The sequence below is a fragment of the Diabrotica virgifera genome, chromosome 5 (genome assembly GCF_917563875.1).
Source record: "Diabrotica virgifera virgifera chromosome 5, PGI_DIABVI_V3a".
NCBI classification, from domain to species: Eukaryota; Metazoa; Arthropoda; class Insecta; order Coleoptera; family Chrysomelidae; genus Diabrotica; species Diabrotica virgifera.
Genome location: NC_065447.1, coordinates 63,868,048 through 63,876,630, shown reverse-complemented (window position 1 = coordinate 63,876,630; position 8,583 = coordinate 63,868,048).

Genomic DNA, 8,583 nt, shown 5'->3' with positions numbered 1-8,583 from the left:
CGAAAGTACACTGAGAAATTATATTTTATATTTTACTTTAACTCAAAGGTTTAAAAAGAAATTTACAACTTAAACTCTTAAAATTTAAATTACTCTGTTACTAGACATTTACAAGACAAATATTTTGCTGTTCTCAAATTTTTACATATTCTTCTATTAGAAATTCTCTCTTTTTTTATTCTTCTTGTCTGGTACTTCACAATAATTACATATTTCTTCATTTTCTTTATACTTAGTACTTTCTTCGTAGTGTACTATTAAACATAAATCTTCTTCTTCTTCATATTTCTTCATTATTTCATTTTTCCTTTACTTTATATTTCATATATATCTTTTTTCATATATTCATCATTTTTCATAATTCTTCATTTATATATCATTTACTTCATAAATTCTTCTTCTCTTACCCTTACCTACTCGGTGGGTAGTTTTTCCGCAGCTTTAAACCCTTGAATTTGCTTCCGGTCCTTTTGCACGTCCTTAGTCGTGAGAAGGTTTGTTCCAAAAAGACAAAATGGATAGTTGTGCGCTTAAAAATCTTCTTCTACGTCTCGCATCCCTAAATTCCTATTTGAACCTACTGCTCACCCTTAGTTGAGAATAGGATTACTTCAAAACAAAAATTGGGTATGCTAAAATCTTCTGATCTTCATTTTGTACCAGTTTTCTTGACAAGAGTGTGTTTTTTTTTTGTTTTGTCTAGATTGTCTCATATTAGTTATGCTTTTAATATATTAAAAAAATCAGTTATCTCATTAATTAATCATCATAAAACATTTAAAAATCATATTTATATTAGAATTCGACCGATATTAAAAAAAGTTAAAATCAACGATCTTAATCGTATCAAACGATCTTTATCGGTATCAAAAAACTTCAAGCATTCAATTATGAGAAAAAAAAAATCCGAAAGAAAGTGTTAATAAAAATAGACTATATTCTGTTAAAAAAAATCGATTAAAATCTCCTGACCATAAGGAAAAATTTAAATCCTAATTCTAAATTTGTTTCTGGGCCCGGGTACCCACAAAATATTTACATAAAAATTACGAACGAGAAAAACTTACAATAGCTAAAAATAGTTTATCTTTTTTTTTGACACTAATTAAATATAAGTTCAGTTTCTTCGCACGAATAGTCACTTTTACGTCATAAAAAATAGTCTCTATTTCTCTAATTGAGATACAGTCTTACATGACTTGTCTTATGTTTTCAATCAAAATATATTTATATTATAAGAATTTAAAGTTATATTATATTATATTATAGAAATTTAAAAGTATATTTATATCATACTCAATATATACTGTTTGTAGCAGTATAAAATATTCTCTTTAAATATTCTATTTTTCAGATAACTTATTCTTCATTGTCACTTCATTTTCATTATGACTTGTTTTGTCTTTATTCTTGTATCAGATTAGTTTCCAGGACATATTTCCTTAGCCTGTATCATCTTTTCTTATAAAAAATTCTTCATCGTTAGTCCCTATATATGGGATAGTCCTTGTATATAAAAAAAATCAAACTTCTCTTCCATATTCATTTTTTATTTTCCCTTTTTAGGATTCATTTCTTTGTAATTATCATATTTATCATAAAAGATCTTTAAAAATGTTGAGTGCATTATTTTCAACAAAAATTTCCATATTAATTATTTAGACATTTACGTCTCGTAAGTCCTGTATTTTGTTCCAACGTCTCAAAGTATTTCTTTTCTTATCTTATATTATATAATTCAAATAATAATAATATTTCTTCCATTATATTCTCAAAAATATTCTAATTAATCGTAATTCCATAAAATCTTCCTATTACATAATTTCTTAGTGTACATATAGTACTATAAATAGTCCATTTAAATCGTATATTATGACGTCTCAGCACATTCTTTTGTTTCTGTTCACGGTCAATATCAACATTTGAGAATAGGTAAATATACCTTACCTTACGCAAAATAAAAGTGTTTAAATAGCAAAAAATTGATAATCATAGTTAAAAATATAATCTATTAAAATCTTTCCTTAAAAATAAAACTTAATATCGATACTATAGTCAAAAATAGATATCAACTAACTTATTGAATATATTAGATTCTTTATATTATATACTTAAAAATTAATAAAAATTATGAAAACTTCACCTAGTTTGATAATTATTGTATTCAATTAAAAAGTTAATACTTCTCAAAAAGATTACCTATATTTTTACGTTTTATTTACTTAATCAAAAAAAATTATTCTTATCTGTGAGATTAATCTGTGAGACTGTATGCAATATAAAAAAATAGCTTATTAAAAGTTACTCACGAATTCACACACAATTATTGTCCACTATGGTCCATTTTCCTTGACGCTGGGCGTGGTCCCATGTCTCCAAAGCTGTTCCTGCCGACGTCTACCATTTCTCGTATGGTTGGCCTCTCCAGCTCCATATTGCAGCTAATAATGCTATTTTATAAGAGGATTTGTACTTTACCCCAAATTTTCTGTTTTTTCTTTCAGTTTTTTGTTGCCATCTTTCTTGTTGCTGTTGCTGGTTCAGAAGTCCAGTTCGTCTCTCAGGTCGCCATATGGTGGTAACGCGTTTTTGCTACCCTAACGATGGGGTGATTAACTGGAAGACACTATATTTCCCATTAATACTTTATTATTATAGGTACATTTAATACTCGTTAATAGTACCCAGTTGACGATGGAATGAACGTCCTTAGTTGAGGTGGCACTCTCTACAGTAACCCCAATATTAGACTTAGACTGCCCTAAATATTTCTGTGTATGAATACTTATTGATTACCTATGTTTGTAATACTTTCGTATATGTATGTCAAGATTATTATTTCAATAATAATATACAGAAATGCAATCTTGCACTAATACCTACATGTGTAAGTTTTGTTTACAAGACTACTTAAACATTCGGCATGCTTGATTGTTTACTAATATATTTAAATATATTACAGTGGAATAATTTTAAGATATTTGAAATTATCTGAAATATTGTTAAAATCTAGGACAGGGGGCATGATTTGAAATTTACATTTCAAGCACAATTTTGTGAATTTTTTTAGACTATGGTAGAATTATTATTTTATTTTTAAATTTAATAATTATATTCAGTACAATTCAAAGAATATTAAAAAAAAATCAAGTCAAACTATTGAAAAATAAGATAACGGTGGAAATTTTTTACAGACACCTCAAAAAAACGGATTTTGCGGTGGACATCAAAACTCATCATTAGATCATGTAAAACAAAAATTTATTAGCCTATGAGTTTTTCGAGGTAACGCTGTCGAGTTTTTTTAGTTTTAATGGGGCGTTTGGTTTAGGAATCTTGTTTTGAATTGGGACGAGGAAAGCAGTTACGTTAGAGCCGTCAAGAAGTCAAGTCTAGTTTGAGCCGTCAAGAGGTTCCAGTTTAGTTTTAGTATGGTGAAGTTCAAGATGTAGTTTCAAGTTACATTCTTCGCCCGGCTGGCTAATGCTCTTGTAGCTTGGCTCAGCCCGGCATACATGGCGGACAGAGGACGTGGACTCCGGCATTTTCGCTGCTGTTAGGCGGATGTCGATATTGTTATACCACTTTTGGTATCATTTTTTTTCTTACATGCAGTCAGATCCAGGAATTATGCAGAAGGAGTAGAATTTTTTGTGTTACTAGTTTCAACACCACAATTAAAGCACGGAGTTGCTTTCATTTTAGTATTTTTTTTTATCCCGTTTAATAAACTAGAAAACAAAATTTTTTTAATGTTTTCGTTCGAGCAGTGCCGATTTGTTTAAAAAAAATAAATTCAATGCTGAATTTTTCTTTATAAACTATGGGAGTAACCTGATGTACTGTTATTGTATCATTTCATTTGTAAAGTGACATTTAGTGGAGTGAATTGTGCCTTGGACTTAAAACCAACCAAGAAGATACAGGACTAATAAACAAGGTATTATTTTTTCTATGTAAAACTTTTTATTTTTTTTTTGGTAATCAAGATCTCTATTTGTAACACCGTAAGAGATCACATATTTAATTTCATTTTGTTTCAATAAATAATGTTTGATTTGCAAAATACAATTTTATTATTTCTCTTTTCCTTCTCTCTTGTTTCGTAAGTACAACAAAGAATTTTCTGAGTAAAGACATAGATAAGGTAAATCACGCCATATTTGCTTTCATTTAAAAAAGTATTTTATATATTTTGTATTGACTATGTTTTTGTTTAATTTTTGATTTAGCTATCTATTCTTTTAATGTTTCTATTTTTGAATTTTTTTTGGTTCCCATAAGGTAGCCAGTGGCGCCCAATATTTTATTTCATTTTATTTGATATTCTTATCTTGATTTTTCTATTTTTTATTTCTAAGCTAACAAGAGCATTTTAATAACATCTTGTTAAGGTACTAGTACACTTTAAAAGACCAAAAATAATCATTTTTTTTAAGATTTTTTTTCTCAGAACCTTTATTAAAAATGAACATAAAACTTTTTACATATTAATATATAACTCTTAGAGAGTGCAAAAAATATATCCTTTTTCATTTATGCACGTACACTAATATTGTAGAGGGCGCAAAATCGAGGCATCGAAAAATTATGGCGGACAGTTAATCTCAAGATTGGGATACCTGAAACAAAAAAATCATATTGCATTTGAAAAAACAAGGTTTCTTACGTGACAATTTCCCACAGTTTGACCAAAAATAAAAAATAAATATTTTTTAACCATGAGAAACTGAAGAAAATCGGGCGATTTTTTCACAAAAATTTTTCAAATTTCCGTAAAATCTTTTTGAGGAATTTTTAACTAAAGGTGGTAAATTGTTGCGTAAGAAACCTTCCTTTTTCAAATGCTGAGAAACTGTCCGCCATCGGAACTACTTATTTTAGAGGCCTCGACTTTGGCGCCCTCTACAATATTAGTGTACGTGCGTAAATGAAATAAAAAATATGAAAAAATTTTTTTTAAGAAACGCTTTTCTTTAGTTACGACGTTACGAGTGACTAAAATTAAAAATATAAAAAAAAATCAACCGTGTAAACCAAACCGTGTCAACCAAAAACCGTGTAAATTTATCGTTGCTGGAACGCGTTTTATGTTAAAGCGCACGCTCAGTACGATCCTGAATCAGTTCAACATTCTGCTGGAACAAAGCTATTATTTAATTATTATTTCTTAGAACTTATGAGTCAGTACGGTTGTATATTGCAAGCTTGTTTGCCATTCTGTGAATTATCAAATAAATCCTCCTTCAGTATTCCACAACAATTAACAGCGATAATCCCCTAAAAGTACCTGCCTAATACACCTTTTACGACCGATAGGGTGAAGAGCGACAACGTTGTCAAGAAGATTCTCATTTAGTTTGGCGCGAAATTTAACAGTTACAAAATGCACATTATTAAGATTTAAATTGGTAGTGTCTAATTATTGTAAGTTCTATAATTACCGATGCGCGATGTAGCTCCGTTATTCTGAAAAAGTTTACCATCGTTTTATCATCATCTAATATTATATAGGTTTAATTAAAATAATTTTAATGGTTCAGTGTTTTAATTCGATGATGAAAAAATGTGACAACATTTATTAGAACCCTAATAGCACAAGGACGTCCAATGGACGTCCATTGGACGTCCTTCACGGACTTTAGGGACGTCCTTTGGACGTCCGTTTTCGTCCGAGGAACGTCCTTTATACGTCCTATTTTGGTCCAAATGTCGCGCTACCGAACGTCCATTGGACGTCCATCTAAGGTCCGAGGGGACGTATATTGGAACTTAATCGGACGCAAATTGGACCTTAATCGGACGTCCTAGGGGACGTAAATTGGACCTTAATCGGACGTAAATTGGACCTTAATCGGACATAAATTGGACCTTAATCGGACGTCCTAGGGGACGTAAATTGGACCTTAATCGGACGTAAATTGGACCTTAATCGGACGTAAATTGGACCTTAATCGGACATAAATTGGACCTTAATAGGACGTAAATTTGACCTTAATCGGACGTAAATTGGACCTTAATCGGACGTAAATTGGACCTTAATCGGACGTAAATTGGACCTTAATCGGACGTAAATTGGACTTTAATCGGACGTAAATGGGACCTTAAGCGGACGTAAATTGTACCTTAATCGGACGTAAATTGGACCTTAATCGGACGTCCTAGGGGACGTGAATTGGACCTTAATCGGACGTCCTAGGGGACGTGAATTGGACCTTAACAGGACGTCCAATTTTGGTCCAAAGGCCAAGTTGTTAAACGTCCAATGGAGGTCCACCTAACGTCGGAGGGGACGTTCGGTGGACGTCATTTGGGCATTCATAGGATGTCCCAGTTTGGTCCAATGTCTTGCTGCTGAACATCCATCTAACGTCCTGGAAGGTCATTCGGTGGACGTCTAGCGACGATATTTAGACCTGTGGAGAATGTATTGTGGGAAATAAAAAATATATTTTTTAAGGAACTTATATTTCATCTTATATCAAATTACAATTATTGGATATTACAGTATTTACATTAAATTACAATACACTTCTCCAAGAAATTAACGCACCACCTTAAATATGGGGTATATTTGATGTCTCGTATTTCCTAAACCTGTTGTCCCATCTAAGTGATGTTTTTATAATATTATAGCCTAGGCTATAGGTTACCTCCTTAAGCTTGTCATGCTGTAATATATGTATATTATATCATATCGCTCTCTATAGTAATGTGATATAATATATATTACAGTATAGCTCCCTGTGCATGACAAGCATAAGGAGGTAACATATTCTAGGGCCTAGGCTAGAATATTATAAAAAAAATCACTTAGATGCAACAAAAGGTTTAGGAAATTCGAGACATCAAAAATGCCCAATTTTTAAGGTGGAGCGTAATGGGCTGTATATACAGGGTGTAACAAAAATACAGGTCATAAATTAAATCACATTATTCTGGGACCAAAAATAGTTCAAATGAACCTAACTTACCTTGTACAAATATGCACATAAAAAGTTACAGCCCTTTGAAATTACAAAATGAAAATGGATTTTTTCGATTATATCGAAAACTATTAGCGATTTTTTATTGAAAATGGACATGTGACATGTGGCATTATTATGGCAGGAATATCTTAAAGAAAAATTATGGTGAAATTTGTGCACCCCATAAAAATTTTATGGGGGTTTTGATCCCTTAAATCCTCCCAAACTTTTGTGTATGTTCCAATTCAATTTTATTATTGTGGTACCATTAGTTAAATTCAATATTTTTGTTTCTTAGTATTTTTCAGATAAGGCAGTTTTTATCGAGTTGCGACTTCTTTTTTAATATGTCCACGTAAAAATTTTATGGGGGTTTTGTTCCTTTAAACCCCCCAAATGTTGTATGTTCCAATTAAACTATTACTGAGGTACCATTAGTTAAACAGAGTGTTTTCAAAACTTTTTTGCCTCTTTGTATTTTTTCGATAAGGCACGTTTTATCGAGTCTGGCTTCTTTTTTAATATGGTTCAAAATATACCTAAAAATGTAAAGCATAAATAAGTTTGCATATTATTACCAAGTCTCCATAATCGTACTTAACCATATACAAATATGTGGTAGATTTGACAAATATTCACAATATTTCGATAAAAATTGACTTTTCGAAAAAGCAATAAGAGGCAAAAAAGTTTTTAAAACGTTGTTTAAATGGTAGGTACTACAATAATAATTAAATTGAAACGTGCACAAAAGCACATTGTTTTCGATACATTGGAAAAAATCACTTTTCATTTTGTAAGTTCAAATGAGTGATAAAGGCACAGAGACTTAGATCACGAGGTCACATTGAAAGGATGCCAAAAACGAGGACTCCGAAAAGGGTACTAAACTACACTATAGCTTCAAGAAAGAGAAGAGGAAGACCGGAAAATAGATGGAAGCAAGAGGTCGAAAAAGATTTGGAAAGAATGGTGTTACAGGGTCAGAAAAGAAAAATGAATAAGAGGAAGGAATGGAGAAAAATCACATATCAAGCCAGAGAAGATCTCAGTACATAAAGAAACGTGAAAATGAAGAAAAAACAAACTTTTCAAGCCATGGGCCTCTAAGGCCCTTGGTGCTATTAATATATAACTTCAAAGGGCTGTAACTTTTCTTTTGTGCACATTTGTACTAAGGTAAGTTAGGTCCAATCAAACTATTTTTGGTCCCAGGATATGTGATTAAATTTATGACCTGTATTTTTGTTACACCCTGTATATATATAAAGGTTATATTTGGTTCTTGGGACATCAAAGTATATTTTTTAGACATTCCCTGGATATAGTCACTGATGTGACATACCTCCGATTTGTTTTTTCATGAGTTTTGTAAGAGAGACTAAAAACTTTTTTATGGTTACCTCCTGTTTTCATATATTTTTTGACATGTTTTGTAGTAAATTCAACTATCTATTTACTACAAGACATGTCAAAATTTACATGTGAAAGCAGGAGATGATCCTAAAAATGGTTTTTCGTCTCCTACAAAATTCATGAAAAATCAGATAGGAGAATTTGTACATTACAATTCTCTGATGTTTGGGAAAAAGGGCTCAAGTCAGAAATGCACATC